Source organism: Diadema antillarum, unplaced genomic scaffold (genome assembly GCF_040938485.1).
Source record: "Diadema antillarum isolate AM-2024a unplaced genomic scaffold, OU_Dant_1.0 seq00000297_RagTag, whole genome shotgun sequence".
Taxonomy (NCBI): domain Eukaryota; kingdom Metazoa; phylum Echinodermata; class Echinoidea; order Diadematoida; family Diadematidae; genus Diadema; species Diadema antillarum.
In genome coordinates, this window is record NW_027271320.1 from 237,408 (window position 1) to 250,554 (window position 13,147).

General features: G+C 38.3%; 1 protein-coding gene across 2 annotated transcripts in view; it reads left to right on the forward strand.

The window, feature by feature from the left end:
- Positions 1-1,060: 1,060 nt before the first annotated feature.
- LOC139730200 (uncharacterized) overlaps positions 1,061-13,147 on the forward strand; it is a 94,918-nt gene continuing 82,831 nt past the window's right edge. The window contains exon 1 of one of the 2 annotated variants that reach the window (XM_071641097.1): positions 1,061-1,608. The gene's annotated coding sequence lies outside the window, so the exon portion shown is untranslated. The remainder of the gene's footprint in view (positions 1,609-13,147) is intronic. The other variant, XM_071641096.1, reaches the window with a different exon arrangement.

Consider the following 13,147-nt stretch of genomic DNA (forward strand, 5'->3'; position numbering starts at 1 on the left):
ACAAAGCAGGAGCCTAGTTATATTCCTCACACAAGCCAAGAAATTAGCATGCAGGCAAACCAATCATTCATTCTCTCCCGCAAGTTCATCATTCCGAAAAAAGCTGTTGTTATCTCCCCCAATATTCGCATGCAATTTACACTAGCCAACAACCTTAAATCATCATCTGAAGTGTTCTATTCGTCTCCAAAAGCTCTAAATTAGGGATGTATCAAGTAACCATTTTAATTTCTTCAACTGATCTTGATAAGCACTCCTACAGGGTCTTTCAGCTCGTTTAAAATGTCTTGTAGGTAAAATAAATACCCGTGTAGTCTCATTATATAGCTGACGATATGTCATGCTTAGGAGGTTCCTAACGTACGATGCTCTAATACTCACTGAAGGCATTTCTATGTACACCCACTTGACCAGTAGCTATAAGAATTTCGTTTGAGGCCTACCAATCTGACTATAGGTGAGAATCAATACCCCCACTGGTCACTTACACAATCGATTTTTTGCTGCTTATAGCGTTCACCGTATTGGTCAAGCGCATTTGATACCTGCGTTCTTTTCAATTGCCATACTGAAAGCTCGCCGCTTGTATTGACAATCCTCAAACGTAAAGAAGTTCCGAAGTTAAATCTTGTATGCAGCATTTCCCTGCGAAGAAAAAGATATAAAGGGTCCCAGTACGAAGAATGGGATCGGGGGCTATTCAATAGAATCACAACCCAAACTTTGGCTAACCCAAGCCAGATTCTTTTGATAATTAGGCCTTTTAAGTTAATTGGCCAATCATATTGCACGGCTGGCTTCACGTGACCCCTGTGCGACCTCGAGTAGGAAGCGTCTATTAAGTCCGAAGGGAAATCCTTACTTTCCTCCGCAAAACAGGGGTGAAATAATGTGACAGATAAATCACAACCTGTGCGATTTGTAGTATGCTGTTCGTTTCAACAAATCTAATGACCTTGCATTGTATTTGATAAAATTACATCGGCATAATGCAATTTATGTGTACAGAGACATTCTTAAAAGAGATGTCATCGTTCGATTGATTTCGCGACCCCTATTAGTGTGGCAAATTGATCATCCCAGAGCTGAATCCTGAAGGGGGAAAATGGCGCCCAACAAGGGGTAAAGTTGGAATCAAACTGCGATTTTGAAACCTAAGGGACTATAGTGACAGAATTTCAGGTACGTAGGTATTACCCTGTCATTTCATTATCCGTTGTTGGGGCAAATTACGGGATATTATGTGACTGTATATAGTTCGATGGTCTATATGTGCGACAGGTCACTGTCGTTGCTTCTGTGTAAAGCGAGTACAGTTTGTTTATGCGTACGCTGTGCACAGTGTATAAACTGCATTGTAAAGGGATTACGGAATGCGTGTCTGTGTGCCTACACAGTTTAGCCTGCGCTAATGTTAACGCTATCTGATTGTTATATGGGAATAGCCTATTCAAAATCACAAAATTTGACCGGAGATACTGTGAGAAAATCGTGGATGCACTTTGAACCGTTCTTGGATTTACTCTTACACTGAGCAAGGAACATTCCTGGATGTGGATTTGATAAGAGGACGTGGAATAATTGTACCAGATCGTTGACAATGAGCAGGTAGGAGATGGTAACTGTGATTCATTTTGAGTGGTTTCTGTGGGTATATCATTTGTGGTGGCTTCTCATGTACAGCGTACGCAATAGAGTAACTGTGTGCTTGGGACTAAGGGAGAAAGCGAGAGGGCAACTGTCACTGCACAGTACACAGACGATCGCTAATATGACGCGACATTGAGGTGTTAATGTTTGTTGTAACCTATTAAACTGCGTGTGTGAGTGTTGAGTGCTTATCATGCCCTGTAGGTAGTGTGTAGTGGTGTTATTATATTCATTTTATGTAGACTCTTAGTCTTCCATATTTTGTGTGGGATGTGACTGATATGATGACAACCATGTCCATCATGAACCAACACTGTAACACTAACCGCAACATCGTCCAGTGCAGTGATGTGTCACTGTCAGTACCTCCGCCGTCTACTCTAGCTGTCAAGGGAGTTCATGAAGTTCACTACTGCCATTTCTGTGTCCGCTATGCTAGGGGCACTGAGCCTATTGCTGCCTGCTGAAGCAATGATTGAATCATGCATATAGATTAAACATACACACGTGCACACATTGTACCACCACCATGTCCATCATACATTATTATTCACTCATCTTCAGACCTTGCCATAATTAAGCCAGAACTTCAACAAAGATCTTTGCTTGTGACTGTTAGAAGAAGTTACTTGTAGCACGAATGTTTCTAGACAGAAAGATCCGTCTGTGTGGAGGAGTCTTTCATATTTTTGATGTTATCGCTCTCCTCCGTAGACAGACAGAAGGTATTAGTACCCATCGCTGTGTGGATGTTCGTAACCACTGTCTCTATGGAAAATTGGGTGAGGTACCTCACCCTTCTCGATTGCGTCTAATTCACGGCCCTAGGTCAGCAAATTTAAGCTTGTATAGCAAAATCAACATTTTAAGAATGCACTACACTCACCAAATTAATGAATAATCCAACATTTTGGTAGAATTTTCAAAGTAAAACACACATCAACCAGCCTGTCACGTCGTCACGTTCAAACTGCAGAAGCATACAGTATGAATCCATTAGCCAATCACATGCGAGGTAGTTTCTACGTGTTTTTTTTACTAAAACACGTACAGTGCATGTGATTGGCTTACAGATTCAAAATGGCGATTTACAGCTGTCGAACGGCCGATGTTGCGATATGGATAAAATTTCTGCATTATAACCTAGTTACTGTGAGTATTTCGATTGCACAATGTGAGAAATTTACCCTAAATATTGCTGCATAATGTGTCATGTCATGTCAAACTTGTTTGAATGTAAAAAAGCTGTCTGAAATTTGGTTTATCATAATGTTTGGTCTGTGTGCGACTGCTCCACACAGGAGCCGGAATCATTGACTTCGGTCTGTATAAGGAGGGGATCCGTGAAGCCAGATGCAGTCTCCCGGGAACATTCCCCGACGACCAGATACAGACCGATCTTTCGGTGAAGAATGTTTCTAGCTTGCAGCTCTCCTTGTTGTAATTTACTTGTCAGTTTTAAGGCAGGACTGTCAACTCTATTTATTTAGTTAGGTCTAGGCCATGAGTAAAAAGAAGAAGAAGAAGAAGAAGAAAACAAAAACATAATTATTTGTTGTCCTAACTTTAAAAGAAAAAGGAGAGTGAGGGTTTTGTTTTTAGTTTTTTTTTTTTGCCGTTTCCAAAACAACAGTGTTTCCCGTATTAGAACACTACAGATAGACCTTTTGTTACTTTTCAGTAAGACTTCAATATGTGCCCTACCATATGTTTTTACATGTTCATGATACTTCATGGGGTTGCAATAATGGAACTCATCCTGGTATGGTGCGAGATTCAATGGCTGGAATCGGGGAAAATCAATCAAAATTTTGACTTAAAATTATCATAAAAAAAGGGAAAAATTTATGCATCTTCAAAAAACAATGTGAGCAAGGATGAGAATCGTTTTGTTTTGTGTGTTTTTTTTACTCTGCCTTAGATGGCTGTATTCCAATCATTTGATTATGTTCATTATGAAAATAATTGTTTGAAAGGCAATAATAATATGAATTTCAACCATAATGAAAACATTGGTAGATAGATATGGATTTTTACACTCACTCACTCTGTCCTGTGTATCCTGGAAAAGCTCATTTTTGCATAAAATATGAAGTTGAAACTGTGCAAATAGCAACCTACAATTGTACATTGTACAATTGTACGTATGTGCATGTATCTCTCCACACTTCAAGTACACTACAAGCCCTTCTGTACCATTTTATAAGCATGTACCAAGTTAAGGCACTATACACCTCGTAAAGAACATGAAACGAAAATGTTAGTTGCAGCAACTTGGTTTACATCTCTCACCTGCACATGTACAGTACAATGAAGACAAACTGTGCCATCAAACAGATTGAACACCACTGCTCTGGATGAGGTCAACACTCCAGTGTTTGGGAGCGCTTTTCAAACTGAAAGTTTAATTCTTTATGTGCCATGGTGGAAACCCCCTGTGTGCCACATTATTCTGAGACACCAGCGATGCCATGCTTTGAGAAAACATTCTGTATTTCAAATCTGTGCTACTTCTATAGATTTCTGTTCAGGTGGACATATAGTCAGTAAAATTGCAGAGAAAATGCCCAGCTTTGCTATGATAACGTGTATGACAAATCTATGATTGTTTTTCTTTCAAATGACTCGCATAGCTACATGATATGTAAATTACTATAAAGGCATGTTTATTGCTCACAAAACAGTGACAGAAACTTAGAATTTACACCTAAATCCAGTATTGAACACCGCTTGTTTATAGTCAATCACTACATAAAATGCAAGCTATATGTGAGAGGAACGAAAGTGCGAGAAATGCTTTCATTGTACTGCGGCATTTGGCGATTTATCGATCGGTTTGGGCGGTATTGTGCATTTGAGCAGAATATGCAAAGTTGGCACGCCGTCAACTGAGTCGGACGTGCGAACGTGGCACATAAAGAGTTAATAGACTGCACTGGGGAGGAAGTGATTATCGTTAGGCAAGGACTCGGTTTCAGTGCTGGCTGCTGCAGAGATGCCGACTGCTGTTCAGATCTGTAATAATTTTTATTTATTTATTATGGAAAAAATATTGTGTTTCCCAAATTGTAGTAGTGATGTCTATTGGAAAAATGATGAACATGTTTTTTTTCCACCGAAAATCCACCTTTTTAGGCATCAGAGTACTGCAGTGCTGCTTTTACCAAGGTTTGCATCCCTTCTTCTGCCACCTCAAGCCATCTTTAAAGGCATCCCCTCATATCCAGCACACAAGCAGGGTGTTACAAAATGTTTTTTCTCATTTGTGCAGAGAGGGATTCACCTCAATGAATTTCTGCATTTAAGTTCTGCAAAAAACAAAAACAAAAACAAAACAACAACAACAACAACAACAACAACAACAACAACAACAACAACAACAACAACAAAAAACAGTCCCATTTACATAATAATCCCAACAGTGATATTAGGCTGCCCGATACTAGTGGGTACCTGTTGGGGTTTGTGTGGTGGGGTCCACAGGAATATGAAACCAGAAAGTCATTCACAATTTTGTAATGCTTGATGATTTTGCTTCCTCTTGTATTTTTGGTTCTTTCTTCGTGTTTATAGTCTACCAACACATGGGTTTGGCTGATGGTGTTGCATGTTACAGTGAATATTGCTGTGTAAACTGCCTATGGTGTAGGAGATTAGACTGTTTGATTCATAGCCATACTACAGTTTGTAAGTCTTTATCATATTGTACAGGCACAGTCTACATCTTTAATACTGTATGTGCTAATGCTACTCTTTTACTCATGAAAGTGGTAGATTATAAGTGTATGGAAGGAGAATCATTTCATGGAAATTCTGAGACTGCCTGATGAATCCTGAGAGCCCAAAATAACATTTCAGTTTGAACATTTATTTTTGTTCATCGATTTAAGCTGGAACTGAGAGGGTGACCGAATGAACCATGCAAATTATGGTAGCATAAAAAAGTAGAGTGAAGATAGACTGGAAAACCAGAAGTTTTTGCAAGATTTGCGAAAATGAAATTCATAACGTGAAAGTTGTTTGTTTGTTTGTTTGTTTGTTTTTATCTGCATAATGCATTGAATGTCAGTGGCAAAAGATCCATGCCGCAAAAAAGGCTGTCTGCTCCAACTCGCGAAAGTTTCATGCCTTGAACGTTTTTGGTTTTACGGTGGTTGGTGAGATCGTGATCATGACTGAACTCTGAGGTACATGTACAGCTCCTTTGAACACATTACAATCTATAAAAGAGCTAATCAAATAATCTTTGCCTTCAGGTAAAAACTTTTGATAAAGAATTCAGGTTATACTACACGTTGTACATATGTGTAGGTCGAAATAAGGATCATTTGAAACTATAAGTGTCAGTCGTCTTTTTTGTTGTTGTCTGTGTGTATCCGAAGTGGGGGCTTCCTGTTAAAACTTCATCTTGCGACTTCACATTCATGTTATGTCAGTAATTGAGCATTATCTTAAAAGTGATAGGAAAATTACAGTTGAAAAGTACATTTTATATGTTAAAGTCATTGGGTTCTGAAAAAGTATTTAAGGACGTGTCATTCAAGCAGTCATCTGGCAGTGTTCCAGCTATGTATCGCAAGGACAGTAACAAGTGGAAAACATCCTTTTGTCTGCAGCGTGCAAACGAAAGAGAATGTGTGCGAGGGGGATGAATCAACGATGCGCTTGCCCTTCAGGAATGGCTGCAGAGCCCTCTGTGTTGAGTCATCAGGTGTTTGTGTGTGTGTGTGTGTGTGTGTGTGTGTGTGTGTGTGTGATGAAGTAAAACCAGCTCTGCTGAGGAAGACCTACTGTTTCCTATGAACAAAATGGCAATGACTGGCATTATCAGTTTACACGTGAGGTTTCTGATCTTAGTTCACAGATAATGGAAAGATAGATTGTAGATACAATGTGGATAGATGGGTTGACAAGTTGACGAGATAATGTAAGAAATATTTTTATAGTGGAATGTCGTGACTGGACCACTCATGGGCTTTCAAACTTCTGTACAGAAAATAACACTCTTTGTAGTCCTGAATAATGACTCTCCCATACTAGAAAGATGACAATAATGCAGCAAAGTTTCATGAGATAATGTTTTTTGACCATTCCAAGCTCTTGTTTCAATTTAGATGGAAGTTTCCTGTTTTCTTGATAATTTTACTACAAGTTCCTAAGGGGACTGCTCTTACTTTCCTACTTTTGAACCAAATCATCTTTTTTTTTTTATTTATTTGTTTTCTTTAGACCCAGTGGGTGCAAAGCCAGGAATTTACATGTAACACTGTTTTCAAAATTCATTGAATTTTCTCAAGAGGATAGTTTCTGCAGTGTTCTCTTCACAATAGCAAAGGGTTGGTAGGTAGTATCATCTGAAAATACCCAAAATACCAGAGTACCTTCTAGAGATTAAAAAGTCTCTGGCATTTGTGAGTATGTGTTAATATGATATAACATAAATCCTACCCATGCACCTACAAGTGTAGGTCTTCAGGCATTGTTAGCGCTGTATAAATACAAAATATTAGCGTACCGTATACAAGACTGCATAATTCATTTTTCATGCTGATGGGTCTAGTAAACTTGATTGCAGCAGTGTACATGTATGTGTGTTTCAAATGTTGCCTACAATCTATAAAGTTTTATACATGCATTTCAGGCACACCACCGGTCACCCTCATTTTGATGAAAGAGAAAATGAAACAAAAAGTTAATCTGGCATAGGTTTTAGAACATTTGTAAAGGAAGTAATGACAGTTTGTGGTTTACATTTGTAGAAGCTGCTGAGAAAAATATCAGGAACTACAAATTTGTACATACGCATCTACTTTTTAATTTCTTGGACATCCTGAAGGAAGCACTTGAAAACCGTTTGCATTTCTGATGTACAGCTAAAAGAAGAAAAAAAAAACCCACAGCAACAATACCATACAGAACAAAACAAAAAACTATCATTGAATTTGTAATCTAATAGCTAATCTTTACCATATACGTGTTGTACCATGGCATGGATGATGCAATTTCTGATTAAACGGAACTGTTCCGTCATCTGTGTCACGTAAAGTCAACATGTTGGGAGACATTTCTCGCTATAGCGGAAATCCCACTTTTGGCTTCCCTGATGGTACAAATGTAGGGCTCTCAGATACACATACAGTACCAGTAGCATTCAAGGGTACATCCCATCAAAGAAACTTGCCATCTGTTTTGATATACATTGTAATACCACATGGATAAATAGAATGCAAGCTTTTTACATTACCTGTCAAATCTGTGGCTGTGCACTCCTGGCTGACCTTTGACCTTTGACTTTGCCCTAGTTCATGACATTTTAATCGCTAGCCTGTAGATTATTCTACAGTTGAAAGTATTTGTATTATATTCCACTATCTTTGGAATTGGTCTCTGCAAATACTTTTTTGATTTTTTGGTGGTGGTTACAATTTTGTTGGAACAAAAAGTTGAATTTAAATAGTAGTACAGATATCAAAGATGTTTTAGTGCAGCAGAATTCTTGTGTATTAAAGGTACAATTTACCTTTGGGAGAAGTGATTTAAAAAATGTTCAAGATATCACATTTGGTGCATATCACAAAATATCCTACCATATACAATTTTTGCAATAAAGCCTAAAATACAAGGAGATATCAGTGTTTTCTTGATAAACCGTAACTGTATACGGTTCAGTCTGGAAACGTTTTAATTATAACTATTGTTCGCATTTTGTGTATTAAACAATACTTAACATCGATTATACGGATTCAAATTTTTACAGTGGTTGTTTCTGTCCCTAACTCACATTTTAGAATTATTTTAAAGCACTAATGCTGGGTTTTTGTTTCATCTGCAAATGGTAAATTATACCTTTAAGTGTTGCATGCACTGTGTTAAACTGAGATTTGAAGGCACATCCTTGGATATTAATTGCCAACAATGTCTTACAATAAAGTGCTACACAAATTACTGTAAATCCAGAAATATTCACCACATGAAATTTTCTCCAATTGCCAAGCTTTCATTTAATGTATTTTAAGTGTACAGTACATGTATACATGGACAAGCAGTTTCTCGGGCATTTTGATTTTGTAAATGTGACCGTGCACCTCAAAACGAACATAAAGTCGCACACACTGATTTTGCATGAGGACTGAAAATAATTGAAATGGGTCAACCTAGCCGAACTTGACTTTTTCATATTTTCTGAAAGAGCGGATCTTCTTTTACATTATGCTAAAATTTGGTATCATAAAACGGGCAGGAAAGTGTTTTTTAGCAGTTTTATCTCGAACATTTTTGGTAGAATAGTGCATGTGATTAGGTGTGTCTTTAGAATCCCTTTTTCATTTCTGAAAAACCTTGTCCACACTCTTCACTTTCAACTATAATAACTTTTGAAAGGATAGTGCTACTGCTTTGAAATTCGGCATTAATTATGGACAGAACGTGTTAATGAGGCATGCTTAATTTCAGTTTAATCTGATAATCCCTTCATTGTTGTTACTCTGGTGGTGTACTTCCTGTTTTTTGTCCCATTCATCGCACAGCCAGCACGGTTTGGTAAAGATTAAGCGCTTGAATAGACACTTTACTTCAGAGCCTCTTATCTCAGTTCACACTTTTCCTGAGTTTGTGCTTTCTTTCCAATATTTAGATAGGTTGGGAGAGTCCATTTGATTTGAGTTATACATCATTTTAAAGCTTAAAGTCTGCTCTTTCAGAATATGGTCTTAACTAAAAATTCATGTCTGGCGACTTTTTGTTTGTTTTGAGGTGCAGAGTCACAAATATTGGCTCCACGCAAAATTTGCAAAAATTTCATGCAAACGTGAAAATTTCTGGTTTTACAGTTTAAATATATATACGCATGAAATTCCACCTGCTTGAATGGACATCTGTTCATAAGCCCCATTCTACTGTACGAGCAGACAAGTACCCTTTATCTATGCATTTTTACCGGCCTGACAGTTAATTTCAAGTCAAGCAGGAGAGTGGGTTTATCGTCATTAATCATTCTCTTCACTGCATTGAGCAGTTAACGCCGTGGTGCAAATATGGGCCTGGGATCCGTTGTATACTTTAATACCGTGGCAACTCTGCACTCAGTACTACAACCATCAGTGATTTCTTGACTCTGGTTTGCCATGGAATCATGCTGCTACAATATGGTAAAATGCCACTGACTGCAGAGTTAGCATGAATTGTAAAGGCTCCATCCAGTCTTTATGCAAAGGAGCTGCGGTATGATAATTTGTGTATTTGGCATGATAGAGATATTTACTGTAGAGTGAAAGTTTAGGATTTGAAGTAGATTGGCAGCCATGGCTATTAGAGGTGGACGCACCTGTTTCAACTGCAGAGTTGGTGGAGCGACATCCCCCAAGTGCTGGCTCATTGGAGCAAGGCGCGTCTGTGTGAATGGCTGAGCGCTCATCCCTAACCCACATTTACCCCTCTTCTTCCACGACATGTGGGTGCACTTTTCCATCAATTTGTGAACTTTAAAAAGAAAAAAATATCATCATTAAAAGCAAAGATCCCGGAGTGGTTTTCATGGTACAGGGCTCTTATAGGGCAAAGACTATGTGTGGAAAGTTACTGTAGCCGAACTGGGCCAGTGGGACTACTTGCTTTGATTTCATTCAGTAATTTGTTTCTTTTTTTTTTTTTTTTTTTTTTAAAGAAGACAACAACCTGCATGAATGCGTGATACTGTACATGTATGTATTCATGGCATAATTTCGTAGTGTTCTGGTGCTGTGCAACATCAATGAAATATAATACTTTTGTATGTTTGTTTGGTGCTAGGTTTTGAAAAAGAGAAACAGATACTTTCTTTTTAAAACTATTTCCATTAATTAGTAGAGTGATGGTGCTCCCATTATCCAACTTATACAGGTTTAGCGGTTAGAATAAAGATATCATAACAAAGAGTCCAAAATTTATACTAGTTTTGTATGTAGTATGCTGCTCACCAGATCAATTAGTTCTGTTTTTTAATACTTTCTGTGCCCAGGTATTAGGCTTTAAACTTGCCAAGTTTTTCTATCAACATCCAGAAATCCATCCAAACTTGGCCTAGATGTATGGTGTAGATTAGATGTAGATTAGCAAGTTCACTTTAGGTGTGGCAGTGTCCCTCGGTCCAATGGGATGGCCATGGTGGCACAATAGGGATTAGGGGGGATTTACCTGTTATCTCTGTTCATTGATGAATAGTTTTTAGACATGCTGAGCCAATCAGCCAGCTATGCACTGGACAAGGGAATGTAAAAAGGCTTTTAATACTACATCCAGTATTTGCAGATTCTCAACCTTAACCCATTGAAGATGAGTCCTGAGTTGTAGCATCTCGGGCAGGTGTCTTTGGGAATTTTATGCATGTTGTAGCAAAATCAGCTAGTCCTCAATGGGTTTACTGGTCTGTAGAACCTTCTGCCATTAAAGTTGCAATGACTTCCTGGATTTGGGTGAAAAGTAATTACACACAGACTTTCTTGAATCTGTTGATCTTTAGATTTTTTTTTTTTTTTTTTGGGGGGTGGGGGGGATGGAGTTGTTTTTGTTTAAATGCCAGGGTTATAAACTACCCAGCAGTTTTACTTTCACAATGATCTTAATATAGATCATTCTTTTTTGGATGATTCTCTCTTTGAATCAGAATTACACCTCCATCTTTGTGGTAATATTTAAACACCAGCTCTTTGTGAGATATTTCACCTGTATTCCTGAAGAATTTTGGTGTACTTCATCCTCTTTATAGGTACCACGGGGCTGTGTAGTCCCTTGTATGCCTTTCTGTGTATGCACCTTTTGTAGCTCTGGTAACGAAAAAAACAAAATTTAGCGGGGATGAAAGCAAAAATGTTGAGTACTTAAGGTCCGTCGATCAAAACTTGAATCTCAAAAGTTCTGTGAACATAGGTTCAAAAATTTAGTGTTTTGCCTTTGTTTTAATTTTGCATTTTTTTTTTTTGTACGTGTACATTCAGCATTACTTTTCTATGATTTGCTGAATTCATCATACTTGTCAATCAAATGACTGCGGAAGTGTGATAATGACATTTTACCCGTTACTAGCTGATTACACTCAAGCACATTGGAAAATATGAATCATTCACCATTGAAAAGTACTTGAAATTCTGCCATATTGTGTTCTGAAAAAAAAAAAAAGAAAGGCAGTCACAGAGATATATGGTGTTTGTAGTCCGGAATTACGTTGCACTGTACATTGTAGTTTGAAATGAATGCATTACGCACAGAGTACCGAAGTAATCGGAAGTAGGAGTTGTCCATGTGTAATGACCAAACCTCTGTAATCATGCGATCTAGGCTAATCTGATGTGTGAATTGCTGCTCGTTGAATTTTAACTGTCAGGCAGTGATCTACGAGGTGGCAAGAAAAGCCGATAAATGATTAGCTAATTAGGGGTGTGGAATAATGAAGCCGTTGTCCGTCGCGGGCGCGTGCCCGCCGAGAGGAAAAAAAAAAGACAAAAGGAGAGCACGAGCACGTGTGCAATTGACTACCATCGCGATTTGGAAGTGTAAAGACTTGCCCACGGCGTTTCCACATGTGTGAGTGAGGTGTTCCATTGATTGATTTGAGAAATACGGGCCTGAGTAAGTGTGTAATTAAATCATCGGCATGGCATTAAGCAGATCCCTAACAGCTTCATTATATATATTCTCCTCTGATGACGACATCCAAAGCCCGTCAAAGTTTGCGTGTCAGGAGGAAAAGTGCCTAATATTATTAAAATCCCGCACTTTCCTTTCTTTTAATTCTACCTACTCAAGGACTCTGTTCAACATTGTTTTCAGTGTGGTTGTGAGCTTCACATTGTGCATGGTCTCTCATGCCACCTGTGGCTCTAGTATTTGAGTAAAAATCAAGCCCTGTGAATATTTGGTGTCATAATATGGAACCCTTCTATATTGTATTGCTTCAAAAAAAGGGAAAACCAGTCAACAAAAACACAATTACCATGTATTAGAATTTTCCACATTGTGTCAAACATAAACCATAAAATGAATGGTCTCTGTAATAGTATAGCAATTTTAGGCACAAATATTTAAATCTGGTTAAGTCTACACGTAGTTTTCAAAACGTTCAGCGTTATTCTTTAGGTGTAGATTTGAGGGGAGATTGCTTTTTGGCCTACATTTTGTGGATTTGAGCTGGGTGGTCACATTTTAACCTGTTGAGGACTGACTGATTTTGCGACACTACAACAGGCATTTCCCATAGACAATTGCCCAAGTATACTCGGGACTTGTCCTCAATGGGTCAATGAGTAAGTACACTTTAATTTAAGTGTGTGTGAATGGCATTTGCGCACAATTGAACGGGACTTGTCTCTGACAGTTCATCTGGGACAAGTCCCAATGCAGTCACTGTCCATCGTTACTGCCTGAAACATTTTTCTGTTCTGCTGAAAAAGGCACTATATGATACAAACATAGGTCCTACCAATGGTACTATGAACAGCTACATACATTTGTACATATAGTTGTC